Below are 11,245 nucleotides of genomic sequence, written 5' to 3'. Positions count from 1 at the left end.
TTAAGACGATACCTCTATTAGCTTAAAAACGCTGGAAAGGACCAAGGACAAAGGAGGACTAGATCTGCCTAACTTTCACCACTACCTCTTAGCCAACAGGCTTCAAAACATCTCAGGGTGGCTAAAACATACCCTCCTAGATGAACCTTGGCTAGACGTAGAACAGGCACTATGCAATAACATAGACATTTCGGATCTACCATTCATTAGCTCAAACATTAAACGACACGAATGCTTCAAAAGCATCAATATCAGCTCTTCTCTGACAGCATGGTGGGAGTTTCTAAAAACGACTGAGTCTTCATTAATCCCATGCAAACGTACTCCCATCTGGAACAACCCTGACATACTACTAAACAATAATATGATATATTTCCCGGATTGGAGTTGTAAAGGTATTAAATACTTGGAACATATATTCGAAGAAATAGACTTTATCCCCTTTGACTTACTAGTTAAAAGACATGGGATTAACAAGAATACATTTTTAGAATATCAACAAGTTAAATCTATAGTAAAAAGGAAATTCAAGTCTAATCAAATCAAATTACAAATACCACCAAGTGTGGCAGAATTCCTTAATCTCAAAACCCTCAAATTACTGTCTAAAATATACAGGACACTTTCGAAAATGGATGAATCAATATCCCTTCCTATTGCAAAATGGGAGGCAGATTTATCAATCAGCTGGGACCACAATTTCTGGTCTAAGACATATTTAAAAACCTTTGAACTGATTAGAAGTCCCAATTTACAATTAATACAATACAAAATCCTGCATAGAGTGCACTATAAAGGGCATCGGATGTTCAGGAAAAATAAAAATAACCTTAATATCAACCAATATAGAGAGAGTTTGCTGGACCATATTAGTCTTGATACAGCTTCTGCCGCCACATTAGACCAATCTCTCTGGGCTCCTTTGATCAGCTCCATCACCTAGTGGCGGTGGGGGGTCGCAGGTTTGTCCCGCTTCGGTCTTTGTTGTTGGTGTGGGGGGGGGCATATGAGCTTGGGGCGTCTGGGGGTTCCCTGGGGGGGGGGGTTTCTGGGGGGGTTCGGCACTGGGACTGCGGTCCTGGCCTGGATGGGGCTTTGGTGGCTCTTGGGTGGCGCCTTTCTGGCAGCTGCATGCAGTGCTGCTGGGGTAGCCTGTGCCGGCGGACGTAGCTTACCGGCCTGGCGGCCGTGCTGCTCCTGGGTGGGTCCGGGGCAGGCTTGGGGTTCTGGGGGTGCTCTGCCTCCAGGCTGGGGTTCCGGCTGGGCCGGAGGGGCTTGGGTGCTGGTGGGTGTGTCGCCGGGATGTGGGTTGGCGCGGGGGCCTTCGGCGCGTCGGTGGGGCTGGGGGCCTCTTTAGCTGGCGGGGAGGTTGTTACCATCTGTCCGCAGGTGGTCCCTGCCTTAGGGGTATCCACTCTGTGGGGGGGGGGGGGATCCAATAAAGGAGGAAAATGGACTCAACTTTGGTATCTATTGTCTTATGTAGTCTGGGAGTTGACTGAATGGTGGGGTGGGTGTAGCTTTTCCTCTGTGGTGGGGTCTGGTTGGCCGCCCCGGGCTCTGTGGTGCCCGGTGGTGCCGCTGCTCTGGGCCCCGGTCTGGATGGGCCTGGGCCCCCCACCCTGGGTGGATTTCGGGGAACGGGGGTGCTTATGGGGGTCAGCGGGGGAGCTGGCTCCAGAGGGGGGGTACTTTGCCCCTCCCCCCCCGATCCTTTCCTCCCCATCCATAAATACTTCCCTCCATCACACCAACATGCATGTAGGGCTTTGAGGTGCAGGTGCATCACTGGGATGCAGGGGAGGTATTCCTCCTCTGTCTCCTCGTGACCACCTGTGTCTCAATCATACATCACAACTTAGACACTCTCATTACTTACTCTCTCATGACACATACATTTAGGGCCTTGGGGGTGGGCACACAAAATGGCATCCGGAGGGCGGTCTGTTTACTCAGCCTTACCTCTGTTGCCAGTGCCCACTTCTCAATTTTAAGTCGCACATAGCCATTGAGGGTTCTGGGTAGGGGTCGAGCTGACACCAGCTGCTGATTGGCAGAGGGTGGTTAGCGCCATGCCCTTCCCCTGTTTTAAAGCACTTTAGAACAACACGCACAAACAGCACATCTGAGCGGGCGAAGGGAAGAATGGGGTCTTTTCACACCCCCGTTCTCTGTTTGCCATCTGGAGCCGGAGGCTGAGAAGAAGAGCTGGCTGCCCGGTCGGATTGCTCCTCTGGGGGTGGTGGTGCCTGGATCTCGGAGTATAGAGTATATATGGGGAGTGTGAGTGTGTGTACGGCGTTCATTTCTGTGTGTTTCCAGGTTGGGTGAATGGGTCAATCGCCGCCCCCTGGGGCTCCTGCGATGTGGCTGCCGGATGGCCACCCTCCGGAGCGCTCCTCTGCCCTTTTCTGGGTGGGGGCTGCAATTGTCCCTGCAGTGGTCCTCCTGGGGTTCCCGTGCCCTGGGGGGCCTCTGGATGTCTGGGGCCCGGGTCTCCTCCATGTCAGCTTCATGTCCTGGGGGGGCGGGGCTGAGGCTCCCCACACACACTACTAGACATTTACATGGAGAAACCTTATGAACACCAGCGCGCTCACACACACAGGTGTGGGGACAGGTGCTCACGGACACACACTGTCTTGATCGGCTGTAGCTTCTGGGCATGTGTTGTAATGCTTGGTTGTGTGTGCTGTTCAACAACATTTAACGTTTGATGTTCGTTGTGATTCATACAGATGTTGGTTGTTGTTTTCTCTCTTCAGCAGACATTGAAGCAGATTATCTGTTTTTTTTTTCTCTCTCTCCCCCTCTCTCTCTATCCCCCTTCTCCTTTTTCCTCCCTCTCTCTCCCTCTCCTTCTCTTGAGGAAGTCAAATAAAAATAAATTAATAAATAAATGAATAAAAATAAAGCAGTCCTCCGCAGAGGGGGGTGGTGGAGGGAATATATATATAAAAAAATTAAAAATAGTACTGTCGAGATTTGCTATAGATGCATGGTGAAAAGTTAGCGGTGGAAAGGCACTGACAAAGTTATTTTTGCGACTGGCCATATTGCATATGCATTTGTAGGAGTTCCCTTTCAAAGCAGGAGAGTATTTTAATGAATTATACAGCATGATTAACTATGGTTTGTGGTAGGCAGTTTACTTCAAATTGCACCATTATTTAACATGGAAAAAAGCATGTCATTTTGTGCTTGACATGGCTAAAAAAGTTACCACTAGGAGGAGGTGCCACTGAGGGTACATGAGCATATGTTCACCCATACCATGGCAGCAACATTTATACCAAAAAAATACATTTCCGGATGTTTTTAACAAAATTTGTTTTTATTACTTATTATAAAAATCGCTTACATATACCTATGTAGAATAACCAACATGTATTATTAGATCATGAATGAATAATCAGCTCAATAGCTACATGTTTTATTGACTATAACCAAGTAGTTAACTCAATTCAATTCAATTCAATTTTATTTATATGGCGCTTTTAACAACAGTCATTGTCACAAAGCACTTTACATATAACCAGCCCGAACCCCCACCAAGCAAGCCAGAGGCGACAGTGGCAAAGGAAAAACTCCCTCTAGCAGGAAGAAACCTTGAGAGGACCCCATCCTCCTCTGAGTGACCGGAGAGCATGAAATTGTATTGACCCTGACATTAATTCCAGTCCATATAGTTTTAGAAGTTCCAGTTGGTTCCATGTAATTATCTCCAAGGAGTCCAGGTGAGGGTTCAAGTAGTGTAGTATCAGCTTGGAAAAGAGAAGATGGAGAAGAGAGTTATTTCCCAACACCTAACCTAACCTCCGGCGATACTAAAGTAACTATGGCAGCCTGGCTAAAAGAGAGACCTGGAAGGAAGCACAGACATGAGGGTTTCCAGGGGTTTTGGCATATAGCCAAACTACTGTCAACAACTTAAGTGATCGGTGAGAGTAGCAGGGCAACAGCACCAACCCCCCCTTCCATCTTTAATTTCAAATGACCATGAACCTCCAGATCTCCCATTCACCTTAGAAAAGGAGATTTTAATATCCAAAAGACTGACTAAAGATGATTAGATAGATAGATAGATTAGATAGATAGATAGATAGATAGATAGATGGATGGATGATATATACATACATACATACATACTTTATTTATCCTCAAGGGGGAAATTTGGATATTCAGTAGCTCCTTTAAAAAAAGAAGTAAAGTCTTAAGCCTTGACTTAAAAGCAGAGATTGTTTCTGAGTTCCAAACACTAATAGGAAGTGTTCTATAGCTTTATAAGTTAAGAGTAGTATTTTGTAGTCAACATGAAATCTAACTGGCAGCCAGTGGAGTGAAGGTAAAATTGGGGTAATATGATAATATTTTTTTAGTTTTGTTAGGGACTCTTGCTGCTGCATTCTGGACTAGCTGGAGTTTATTTACTGACCTATTTGGACAACCAGAGATTAAGACATTACAGTAATCAAGCCTGGAGGTAATAAACGTATGAACCAATTTCTCTGCATCTTGAAAGAATAGCATGTTTCTTAATTTGGCAATATTATGCAGGTGAAGGAAGGCAGTACGGCTAATGTTAGAAGCATGTACATCAATCGAAAGATCTGAATCTAGAATAACACCAAGGTGTCAGGGTCAGCTCCTGTTGTCCCACTCTGTCCCTTCCCCGTTTGGCCAGCAGGCATTGCTGGTCATCCAGTCTCTCGTGTTGTCAGTCTTTGTGTTTTCCCCTGCTCCCTATTGGCCGCCTAGCTCAACTTGTTGAGCATGTGGTTGCCTGGGATCCTTGTGCTGTGTTCAAATCCTGCCTCCTCTGTAGTTTGCTGCCTAGAGTTTTATTTGAGTTTTTCTAGTTCTTGTGTCTGGTGATTTTGTATTTCGCTTTGGTTTCGTTCCTTGTGCCCCTGCTTGTGTTTTTACCTGTCTGTAATGCCCCAGTGTTAGATTCTGTTTCCCTGTTTCTTGTTTAGTTCTTAGTTTCCCAGTTTTAGTTCCTTTTGAGTTAACTAAGAACATAAGAACATAAGAACTATACAAACGAGAGGAGGCCATTCGGCCCATCGAGCTCGCTTGGGGAGAACTTAACTAATAGCTCAGAGTTGTTAAAATCTTATCTAGCTCTGATTTAAAGGAACCCAAGGATTCAGCTTGCACTACGTTATCAGGAAGACTATTCCATACTCTGACTACACGCTGTGTAAAGAAGTGCTTCCTTAAATCCAGTTTGAAATGTTCTCCCGCTAATTTCCACCTATGGCCACGAGTTCTTGTATTTGAACTAATGCTGAAGTAACTATTCGGTTGAACAGCATCCAAACCTGTTAGAATCTTATAGACCTGGATCATGTCCCCCCTCAGTCTCCTTTGCTTGAGGCTGAACAGATTTAGCTCAATTAACCTTTCCTCGTAGGACATTCCTCTAAGACCAGGAATCATTCTTGTGGCCCTACGCTGCACCTTTTCTAAGGCCACTATGTCCTTTTTAAGATATGGTGACCAAACCTGTACACAATATTCTAGGTGAGGTCTCACCAAGGAATTGTATAATCTTAGCATTACCTCCCTTGACTTAAACTCCACACACCTGGAGATATACCCCAACATCCTATTGGCCTTTTTTATTGCTTCCCCGCACTGGCGAGAATGAGACATGGAAGCATCAACATACACACCAAGGTCTTTCTCATAATCAGCTACCTTTAATTCAGTAGCTCCCATAAAATACCTGTACTTTATATTTCTGCTCCCTACATGGAGTACCTTAGATTTGTCTATGTTAAATTTCATCTGCCAGGTTTCATCTGCTAGTTTCATCTGTGCCCTGTCTTTGTTAATTAGCCTCACCTGCCTAGTGTTAGTCTTGTTACCCCTTAGTATTTTAGTCCCTGCTTCTGTTCAGTTCCCCAGTGGTTCATTGTTTGAGATGATTGTGAATGTTCTGTTTGATGTTTGAGATAGTTTGAGATAGTTGGAGATAGATAGTTGGATGTAGTGTAGTTTTGGATATTCTGTTTGTTGCATCCTGCCTAATTGCCTGATCCCCTTTGTGCATTAGTCTTTGTTTATCCCCTTTAGTTTTTAACCCCTCGTGGTCCTTTTGGTTTTGTTGTGTTCATAGTGTTTTCTGTTCTGTTAAATAAACCCCTTTTAAGTAAGCTGCAAGTGGGTCGTCCAAATTTCTGCCTGCACTATGCCTCGTCCCCGCACCAAACCTGCCCGAGTCCTTGACAAAAGGGTTTTAACAACAGTTCTTGGTGCAATAGATAGTCCATCCAGATTGATTATGATGTCAGTGTACTTCTGGTGGCTTAAGTGCCAGTAAGAAGAACCTCAGTCTTATCTAGATTTAACTGGAGGAAGTTGTCTGACATCCACTTTTTGATGTAAATTAACCCTCTGGGGTCTATGGGTAGGGAACACTTTCACTGACTGGGGCATGGTCACAAATTTCATTCAATATCATAAACTTAATTCATGGCAAATAAATTATTTGTTTTGGCATTAAACTCATCTTAATCTTAATTTACTTTGTAAATATGTCAGATTTATGTGAAGTTAGTAATTTAACATCAAAGTATAGACATTCCAAAATGCAGTTTGGAACACTTATAGAAACTTTATAAAAGTACATACTAAGCGATGGTGGAAGTTTGTTTTGATCCCAGATATCTGATCACCAAAGTCTTGGCTACATGAAGATGACTAAATGGTGTAGTTGCAACAGTGGAGATTTCTTTAAGACTGCAAGGGAAGCTCAGCTTCCCCTATAATGTCACAAAATTAATGGTCAAATTATGTACTATTGTATTAACATTTTATTGACTAAAAATTTTCTTCTCATACATTCCCGTAGCGTCACAGTGCATTTCCCCGTTGAAGCCCAGCGTCCATTGACTTCAATGCGGCTGCTTTGAACGTTTTTTTTCAGTGCTTTGAAACTAGACGGTCATTGGATAAACGCTGCGATTATGTCCCGCCCACGGACGCTCAGCGTCTCTGGGGGTGAATGATGCTACGTTCATGCTACGTTCACACTGCGAGCGGCGAGAGCGTCAAAGCGACCGGAAGTCATTCATTCTCTATGGGAGGGAGCGTCGGGAGGCGTCGAGGAGCAGCGCGGCGCGGCGCGTCGCGATCTGGGCGGCGGGAGCGTCAGACAGAAGTTGAATCCCAGTCAACTTTATGGTAATGAGCTGTGACGCGGTTGGGCGGCAACCAATGGGAATGTAGAGATGCTCCGCTAAAGAGAGCGCCGCAGAACATAAGCGTGTAAACTTTTGTTCCGACCCAACCGTTCCTAGGCACAATGAAGGAGAGACTTATTATTGCTGTGGCCGGGTACCCAGTTATATATGATGTGTCTCTGTTTGCATACAGGGACATAAATAAAAAAAATGAGGCATGGACCAGAGTGTCCGAAACAATCGGTGTTCCAGGTGAGATGGTGAAGTGCATAATATATTTTTTTGTAGTAATTTTGGCGCCATAGCAGAGAAAACAGTGCAAATTGTCGGTAATGTTAAACCTATTTATAGCATTAGTGTTTGTCAAAACATAATTATGTGTTTTAGTAGAACTGTCGTGAAACATTTTAAGTACTATTTATGTTAACTAAAGAAACATAAAGCACAAGCAACTACTTGGCGATCATCCATTGTGATCCAAGGTAAATTTGAAAAGAAGCGCTACACTATTTATAGGTAACATTTTCCCACCAGAACGCTTGATTTTAAGTGGGAATGCAAATAACTGGCTCACAACAATATTTATTTGACAAATTATGTCCTATCAGGAGTCGGTGCAAAGATATAAGCTACACGTTTGTTTGTTTTGCGACCCCTTTAAAAAGTTCTCAGAGCCTGGCATTCTGAGCGGCCTTGTCCCCGCCCACTCTATGACGTCAGAGAGCGTCTCCGGCGCTGGCTAGCGTCGCCTTCAGGGCGGCGGGAGCGACGGCTGGCGTCTTTGACGCTCGCGGTGTGAACGTAGCATAACGGGCTGACCCTCCTCTTCAATACCCTGACATAGACCTTCCCCGGCCGTGCGCCTGTACGAACATGCAGAAAAAGCATTGGATATAGCGGACTCACATATAACAGAATTTCGCTTATAACAGACAAACAATTTGGTCCCCAGGGCTGCTTTTGGCTGTAGTTTTGTTCAGCTATAACGGACATGCAGCTCCGCCTACAAGGCGTGTGGCGTGCCGGTGATATCCAGCGCAGATACGTAGTCGGGATTATTAATAGTCACGCATCTGGTCAGGTAAAGTTGTATTACTACATGTACAATATAATAATCTATACCACAAGTGCGTCTGGTGGGGTGTGGCATGAGTAAATGGTGTCCTGTAGTTGTGTTCTGGGCATACAGCAACTCTGGATATAATGGACTTTGGATATAACGGACTGTTTTGCCAGGTCCCTTGAAGTCTGTTAACAGGATTTTACTGTACTGTGTTAGTATCATTGTGCACCACACTGAACATGGGCCAGAGGAAGCAAAGGAGAGAGCTGTCTGAGGAGCTCAGAAAGAAGATTATAGATAACCATGTTTAAGGTAAAGGGTATTAGAGCATCCAAGCAGCTTAATGTTCCTGCGACCACAGGTGCCAATATTATTAAAAACTATAAGGTTCAAGGGACTGTAGCCAACCTCCCAGGACATGGACACAAGTGGAAATGCAACCCCAGGTTGATCAAAAGGGTATTGCGGATGGTAGAAAAAGAGTCAAGAAAACCATCCAAAACCAGTGTGTGGTTCAGTGGGCTGTGCTTGTAATCACAAGGTCACTGGTTCAAACCCAACCTCAGCATGTCTGTGGGTCCTTGAGCAAGGTCCTTAACCCCTGGGTGCCACTAAGGGTGGCTGTCCTTCGTGGACAGCTTGCTTCAAAAAAGCAAGTTGGGGGAGGCATAAAGACAATTTCCCAATGTGGATTAATAAAGTGATGACTATTATTATTCAAGATGAGCTCCAAGGTCAAGGTACGTCACTTTCGTATTGCACCATCCATCGCATTTTGAACAATAATGGGCTCCATGGAAAAAGACCCAGGAGGGCTCCACTATTGACAGAAAAACATAAAAAAGAGCCAGACTGGAATTCACCAAAATGCATGTTGACAAGACCCAAAGTTTCTGAGAGAATGTCATTTGTACTGATGAGACTAAACTGGAGCTCTTTAGCCAGTCATTTCAGCTCTATGTCTATAGATGGGAAAATCTAGTTTTAAAAGAAAAGAACACCATACCTACTGTGAAACATGGAGGGGGCTCAGTTTTGTTTTGGGGCTGCTTTGCTGCATCAGGCATGGGGAAACTGTGCAGGGCACAATGAGGTCTCAACATAAGAACATAAGAACATAAGAAATTTACAAACGAGAGGAGGCCATTCGGCCCATCAAGCTTGTTTGGGGAGAACTTAACTAATAGCTCAGAGTTGTTAAAATCTTATCTAGCTCTGATTTAAAGGAACCCAGGGTTTTAGCTTCCACTACACTAGCAGGAAGACTATTCCATACTCTAACTACACGCTGTGTAAAGAAGTGCTTCCTCAAATTTGTTTTAAAATGTTCTCCCGCTAATTTCCACTTATGGCCACGATTTCTAGTATTTAGACTAATATTGAAATAGTGTTTTGGCTGAACAGCATCCAGACCCGTTAGAATCTTATAGACCTGAATCATATCCCCCCTTAGTCTCCTTTGCTCAAGGCTAAACAGATTCAGTTCCGCTAACCTCTCCTCATAAGACATTCCTCTAAGACCAGGAATCATTCTCGTAGCTCTTCGTTGCACCTTTTCCAAGGCAGCAATGTCCTTCTTGAGGTATGGTGACCAAACCTGCACACAGTATTCTAGGTGGGGTCTTACCAAGGAATTATATAAGTGTAACATCACCTCCCTTGACTTAAACTCCACACATCTAGAGATATAACCCAACATTCTGTTCGCCTTTTTTTATTGCTTCCCCACACTGGCGAGAGGGGGACATGGAAGCATCAACATACATACCGAGATCTTTCTCGTAATCAGCTACCTTTATTTCAGTGGAACCCATAAAATATCTGTACTTTATATTTCTGCTCCCTGCATGGATTACCTTGCATTTATCTGTGTTAAATTTCATCTGCCATGTATCAGCCCATTCGCTAATTAAATCCAGACCCCGTTGAAGCCTCTCTGCTGCTAGATTAGTATCTGCTACCCCGCCCACCTTGGTGTCGTCTGCAAATTTAACCAGTTTACTGTATGTATTTGTGTCAATATCATTAATGTAAATTAGGAACAATAGAGGTCCTAAAATTGAGACTACCAAGGCATCCTGGAGCGAAACATACTGCCCAGTGTCAGAAAGCTCAGCCTCAGTCTTCAAAAAGGATAATGGCCCAAAACATACAGCTAAAAGCACTCAAGAATGGCTGAGAAAAAAACATGGACTATTCTTAAATTGCCCTCCTGGAGCCCAGACCTTAATCCTAAATCCTATTGAATATACAGTATATGGAAAAATCTGAAAATTGCAGTGTGAAGATGCCACCCTTTAAACCTGAGAAAGTTTGAGCAGTTTTCTCAGGAGGAATGGGCCAAACTACCCGTTGGCAAATACCAATGTCTCACTGTGAAGTACAGAGATCACTTGTTGGTAGTGATTGCTGCAAATCTTTTTTGTCCGTACCATTTTCATGTGTTTAATTATATAAAATACAGTGGTACCTCAGTTCTCAAACTCATTAGAACTCGAATTTCTTAGAAGTCGAACCAACCAGTTCGGAAAAAAATTACCTAGTACTTGATCTGAATCTCAGAAGTCAAACCGTGAACGCCGACCTAAGATAACTTGTACGCGCGGGGAAATGAGTCACGCGGCACGTCTCTCAGCGGAAACAAAGGGTAAAGCTTCAGTCTCAGCCTCGCATTTGCTGTGAGAGCACCGTACATGTTTACACTGGCTGAATACATATATTTAGACAGTAAAAATACATTTAGACAATGATAGACAGTAACAGTAATGTAACAGTAATTATTATTATATAATAAAATACATTTAAAAATAAAGATTTCTTATTAATTATTTTAATATTAATAATAAACCATTAATACATTTAATTACAATAATATTGTCGTGCCAAGCAGGGACGTAACGGAGACAAAGGCGCAGACGTCAGGGTATCGGGGAATACGGGGTTTAATTACAGGTAAGGCAGGCAAAACGCAGACGGACAATACAATGACCGG

At 43.9% G+C, this 11,245-nt stretch overlaps 1 long non-coding RNA gene across 1 annotated transcript in view; it reads right to left on the bottom strand.

The window, feature by feature from the left end:
• Positions 1 to 3,428: 3,428 nt before the first annotated feature.
• The window catches only part of LOC140579090 (uncharacterized), a 34,960-nt gene continuing 27,143 nt past the window's right edge, over positions 3,429 to 11,245 (bottom strand). The window contains exon 3 of the long non-coding RNA XR_011983302.1: positions 3,429 to 3,764. This is a non-coding gene — a long non-coding RNA (uncharacterized lncRNA). The remainder of the gene's footprint in view (positions 3,765 to 11,245) is intronic.

This window comes from Paramormyrops kingsleyae, chromosome 17 (assembly GCF_048594095.1).
Source record: "Paramormyrops kingsleyae isolate MSU_618 chromosome 17, PKINGS_0.4, whole genome shotgun sequence".
NCBI classification, from domain to species: domain Eukaryota; kingdom Metazoa; phylum Chordata; class Actinopteri; order Osteoglossiformes; family Mormyridae; genus Paramormyrops; species Paramormyrops kingsleyae.
This window is presented reverse-complemented; position numbering and strand designations above follow the sequence as displayed.